Below are 6,000 nucleotides of genomic sequence, written 5' to 3'. Positions count from 1 at the left end.
GATTCTCAAGATAAACAGTGCTATCTGCTCTTTTTACAGTTTCTCCTCAAACATTTATTTCATTCTTAGCGGAACATTTTTCTTTAGGAAGTAGGAGGAGATAATGCAACAAGGTAAGGGTCAGAGATGGAACAGTCCGAGAGGTCGAAAGAGCTCCCAGGTGGTATGGTATCAGGGAAGGGAAAGGAAAGGAGAGGTTTAGAGAGTGAGAGTATGACAGATTAACCTCCTCAAATACTGCAGAGAAGTTCAATGGCATGAACACTAAGCAAAGACTCTCCTCACTAATTCTGTCATATACTATTAAGACACCTGGCATAGCACTTATTATGTAATATTTTGCTTATTATTCTTCACCATTAGGTAGGGACTACTTGATATTGCTAATTTTTTTTATTTTCAGTATGCTTCACTAGTAAATGAGTGAATGAATGAATGAACACATGAATGAAAATGTTAATTGTGATGGAAACAGTAGTTTCAGTGGACAAGTGGGTGTGGTGTGGAAACCCAATTCCAATGCCTAAAATAAACAAATAATGGTAAGAAAAGTCAAGGTGATATGCTGAGATGTATAGTTTTCTTTTTTAAGGAAAAACCAACCCCAAAACTCAAGTTTTTACAATGCTTGGCTGTAATTGTGATGATTTAAAAAAAAAAAAAAAAAAGAACTGCCATTGTATCAGGAAATGTTTTTTCAGACAGCTAGTTTAGAGAAAGTTCTGCTAAGACATTTCTGTTGACCCAGTGGGACTTTTGGAAAGATTTAGATGATTACAAGAAAAGCCTCTGACAGATATCTGTGAAAGTAAGATTAAAACAATAATGCACACAATCAACTGAGGTCCACGGGTTTGTAAACCAGTGCCAGTCAGGATGCTCAGAGCTGGGAATGGTGATCTTCAGGCAGCCAGGTGAGACTAATCTGGAGAAGCTTTAGGAAGGAGATAAATTTAAGCTGTTTTGAAAGGGGACTATTCTAGTCAATTGGCAAAGAGTCTTAAAGCATGGGATTAGGAATTTTAATTTGATTACTCGAGGTAATTTGGAGCTACCCCAGTGTTTTGAGAAGACTTGGTATAAATGTTGTTTGGAAGATGATTCATTTCCATAGTTCTTAACCCTGTCTGCATATTAGAGTTACCTGGAGAGCTCTGAAAACTCCTGGCGCCCAGGCTGTGCTCCAGAGTAATTAAGTCTGGGGTGGTACCAAAACATCAGTGCTTTGTTTTGTTTCTTAAAGTTCTCTGGGTGATTTCAATAAAGAGCCAAAAATTAAGAAGCACTGCTCTGAGTATGGGATAAATTGCAAGGAAGCAAGAGAAAGGCTAGAATTAGAAAGGTTAGCCAGGAGGCTGGAAATTGGAATCTGACCTAGCTTCGTGAGCAGAGATAAAAGGGGTGAAGCTAAATAAAGTATTCCAAAGGAAAACTTGGTTGAACTTTGTGATGCATGCCAGTTGCATTTTTAAATAAAGCTTTCCTCCAGGAGTGTCACTGCTTTTACTATAATGGATTAGTTGAAAAACAAGCACACAGGATTTGCTTTTGCTAAAATTTGGGGCTATTAGCAAAATTCTCAATTTCTGTGGGAGCAAAGCAGGTCAGAAGAGAAAAGAAAATGTAATCACATGAAAAGTACATGTTGTTTATATTTGAAGGGGGAAACAAAATTGAGTGATGGATGCTCCTGAATTAAGAATCCAAATTCAGATTTTAAATTGAATTACCATTGGGAGATACTGGGCTGTGGTAAAATTACGATCCCTTTAGAGTAACCTTGAAGGAAATGAAAAGTCAGACTATTAAGGAACTGAAGAGAAAGATCCACCATCATTCTCAATCATATTATTCCCCTTTCTTGGAATGAAGAATTTGTAATGGGTATGGGAAATGGATGGTGATGTCTCAGTTTGATGACCTCTCAGAAAGCTGAGTTAGGAAGCAATGATGGGAGTTCCAATGTTTAATTGAGAACACTTCAAATTTATCCTGGCATGACCCACCTTTAAAGTTTAGAGGAAGGGCAGAATGTTATAAAGTGGGACTATTATTTGTAAAGGGAAATAGTGTTTCCTTATTTAACTGTGTATGAGTATTTGATGAAATAGAGACACTGAGAGAGGAACTTCACTGGCAAGAGCTTCCTGAGGGAAGCAATCGAAGATAGTTATTGGAGCAAAATCATTTTTCTGACTCTAAGAATGAAGCTGAGTCTTACAGCAGTGATAAGCCTCCATCTGATAGCTGCTGTCATTACTTAGAGCACAGACTTGGAACTGTAAATGAAAGATAATTGTTCCTATATTCCTGCTCCCAAATGGTGGGTCTCTGGTAGATGCAGAGATAAAGCAGTTGGCCAGGAGTGGTACCAGCTTTAAGTCAGGTAGGTCTGCATGTAATTTGAGGGGCAGAGCCTCCCCTAACCCTCCCTCCCTAGAACTTCCTCAGTTAACATCATTCTACTTGCAGGGAGCAGGGGTACAGTAGGTTAGGACATTGTTTGCAGAAGACCCTTGAGGAAATAAAAGTGCAGTATTAAGGATCAGTAACACATCTGGAAATGACATTCATACCCCAACTCCCACCCCGAACTCAGAGGAGCTTAGGGCAAGTAACTAAGTAGCTGGGTCCAAGGGGATGTGTTAAGGTAAGGGTCAGAAGGGAAGAGTTCACAAGCCTGGGTAGGGTACAGCAGGGAGGACCCATGGGTGTCCTGTGGGAAGCAAGTGGGCCTGGGGCAGCAAGAAGGACCTGAAAGGTCTTGCTGACACCCGAGAGGACAAACCCCATCCTTCCACTTTGTCTCTGCCTTGGGCTCCGAGCCCACTCCACTTCATTTCATCCAGCCAACCTGACTACAGGAGGCCCAAAGCTACTCTGTGCCCTGGGCACGTTTGAGTCTCCTTAAATGCTTCCAATTACCTTTGCCTGGGTTTGTGGTTCCAGGAAAGAAGGTTCTAAATTAACACTGTACAAGGCCCCCCTGCATGTTGGTTTGCAAAATTAATGATCCTAATGGAAAAGCAAATTAATCTTTGATGCTTGGTTGAGGATAAACACAAAAATCTCTGTTTTGGACACTGGACCTTCTTAATACATCTCATCAATAGTATTTTCTCTCTCCCTTCCATGCCTGCCACATTCACAAAGAGAGGAGACAATACAACTTATAACTCCATCTCTGAATCCAAAGGGCCGTGATGCACGCATTTATTCTGCAAACATTTATCAATGGTCTGGTTTGTGCAAGTTGCCCAAAAGAAGCCAGGAAAGGCTGCACAGAGGAGGCCACCTGATGACACCCCCTCACACGTAAGGTTTGACTTGCACTTTCTACATTTATGGTTTGAAAAGACTGCACTAAGCATTTTGTAAAATGTAAATTACATTCTTCAATTTTAGGAAGAGCACAATAGTTTTTCCAAAAGCCGACTGTCACAGTTCTGAGGGTTCACAGAGCTCTTTTAAGGGGATCGGAAGTTCTCTGGCTGCCTTGCTGTGTTTTTCTAGCCAGAAGTCTCTGCTGCAGTGCATTGCTCAGTTCCTTTCAACTGAAAAATTAAATCTGCACTCCTGTCAAAATGTGTCATCTACACACCCGGACACTCATCACAGTTCACCAGGCTCTACGCAGAGTCCAGGCTGAAAGGATGGCATGCCCTCCCCAACCCCACCCTTTTGAGGTCTGGGAAGCCCAGGTGCTGGGGAGGAGTTGAACAACTGTGTCCAGGGAGTGTCTGGCAAAGCCGGCCCAGGGAGTTTTACGGGAGCCTCGGTGCTATGAAAAGAGCCAGTGTCCATCCATTTCCTCGGGTGTGAATCACACTGCCCGGTCGGGCCTTTGGGAGAAAATTAATGAAGGACACAGTCAGCGCCGTAGAACCTGCCAAACACACATCAGATCCAGGGGAGTCTGTGAAGGGGGAGGGGGAGATTTTTCCAGAGGCTTTTCTTCCCGTTCCATTTCTCTTTTGTGCCCCACAACCGGGTTCTTGAATGTAAAACTCTCAGAAAGGTCAGGGCGGAGCCTCTTTTATGCCCCGCGGAGTATCTTGCCCACCGGTAAGCGCTGAGTGACAGCGGCGATTTCGGCCCAGAAGACCCGGCGGGGACTGGGTCCAACCAGCCCTCTCTCGCGGGCGCAGGGCCGGGGCCCCTGATGAGAGGCGGCCGGACGCAGAGAGCAGTCAGCTCTGGCGCTCAGAGGCTAGGAGGGGGCTCCACCTGGGCGCCGCACCGCGGCGGGAGGGGCGGGGCTGGGCTTCCCGGAGGCGGTGGCGCCTCCTCGCGCACGAGCGCGCGCTCCTCGGCGTCCGGCGCACGCGCGAGGCCGGCTGGGAGCGCGCCCCAGCGGCGGCGGCGGCGGCGGCGGCGACGGGAGGAGGAGGAGTAGGTGGAGAAGGAGGGCGGCTGAGGGGAGGCTGGCCGCGCGCGCAGAGGCAGCGGCGGGGGCGACCGGAGCTGGGGCAGAGTGGGGAGCGAGGGAGGGGGAGGAGAGAGAGGGAGGCGGAGGGCAGTGAGAGACGCATTTCCAATTCCCAACTACAAGCCACGAGTTTGCAGATGGGGTTGCTCGGCGGCGCCTGTGGCTGAGGGAGAGCAGCCGCGGCGGGGAGCGACTGGGAGCGGCGGCAGCGGCGGCGCGGAGGCGGCTGAGGTGCGAGCCGGTGAGTTGTCGGGGCCCCCACGCCGCTCGGGTAACGGTCGCGCTGCGCGCCGGGCCGGCCGGGGGCGCCCTGTTGCTCGCCGCGGCGCGCCACGCGGGGACCCTGGCCAGCCCCGCCCCTCGGCACCTGGGCTTCGGCGGGCGCGGGGAAGAGGGGCCGGGGAGGCGGAGGCGGCGGCGCGGGCGGGGAAGCTGCTGGCCGCCCCCAGCTTGGCCCGCGCGGAAGGGGTGCTCTGCCGGGCTCCTGGCTCTGGTTGCTGGCGGGCGGCCGGCCGGGCCCGAGCTCGGCAACGTGTCTGGCCCATGCTGCTGGCCGTCGTTCCCCACGCGCTCTCCGGCGCGGCCCTGGCTGGGGCTAGGGCCGCAGACGCGCGGGGCCCCATCAGGCGCGGGACTCGGGTGCCGACACCTCTGCGGCGGGAGTCGCGGTGGAGCCTGGATGGAGAGCTGGCCCGGGGGCGGCGTTGCTGTGACTGACACCTCCGGGGTCTGTCCCGAGAGGGGGTGATTTACCCGGCTCCCGGTTCTCTCCCGGGCTCGGAGTTCCTGGGGGAGGAGGCTTTCTGCAACTACCGCCGCTACTTCCGAGGTACGAGACTCCAGTTGTTTGGCCAAAGTGGCTTTGGGCCGAGCACACGCTGCCCCGGGGGCGTTCGCTGCTGAGATCGTGCTTGCGGATCCTGGGTACGTGTGTCTGAAACCGGATAGGTGTCGGGGTTTCTTTTTGTTTTTTTTTTTTTACTTTGGCTTGGTGGAGGGTCAGCAGGGGAGTCGATTGAGGTATCCGATCGTGTGGTGACAGGATGTGGATTGGTTGGTAGATGTTTTTTGCAGAAGGACTTTTTAACACTTTTTTGGGAGTTTATTCTCAATCCTACCAGTTTCTGGGATTGCAGCTCGAGATTACATTTGTTAAACTTCCATCAGTTGGGTGTGCATCTGTGTAGGGGGAGGGGGTGAAGCGAGGAAGAGAATTGAAGACTGACGGGGAAGCTCAGAAAATTCTCCGCATTACTTACAAGCAGCCGGGTAAGGTCAGGCTAGCCACGTTTTTTTCTTTCCTACGCCTTTGGAGAGTGTTGGAATTTTACTTTGTGCTTCAAGTATATTACAAGTGGTCTTGTAATGTAGCTGAGAACGTTTGGGGTGCGTTAAAATGCTCTTCAAGTGGGGTATGATTTAGCAGCCATTTCTTCCCGTGAAATCTTGCAAATCATTTGTAAACTTATGTGGGTCGGATATGCCGGGCGAAGTAACATTGTTAGTAATGCGGTATATAGTTTCCGTATATAGGTATAGCAACGAACCTCAAGTAATATTGCTTATTGTAG

General features: G+C 49.4%; 1 protein-coding gene across 2 annotated transcripts in view; it reads left to right on the top strand.

Annotated features, from left to right (window-relative positions):
• Window positions 1–4,464: 4,464 nt before the first annotated feature.
• Window positions 4,465–6,000, top strand: part of MPP6 (membrane palmitoylated protein 6) — a 106,139-nt gene continuing 104,603 nt past the window's right edge. The window contains exon 1 of one of the 2 annotated variants that reach the window (XM_025381188.1): window positions 4,465–4,670. The gene's annotated coding sequence lies outside the window, so the exon portion shown is untranslated. The remainder of the gene's footprint in view (window positions 4,671–6,000) is intronic. The other variant, XM_025381191.1, reaches the window with a different exon arrangement.

The sequence above is a fragment of the Theropithecus gelada genome, chromosome 3 (assembly GCF_003255815.1).
Source record: "Theropithecus gelada isolate Dixy chromosome 3, Tgel_1.0, whole genome shotgun sequence".
In the NCBI taxonomy this organism is placed as follows: Eukaryota; Metazoa; Chordata; class Mammalia; order Primates; family Cercopithecidae; genus Theropithecus; species Theropithecus gelada.
Note: the sequence above shows the minus strand (reverse complement) of the source record. Positions and strands in the feature narration are given on the sequence as shown.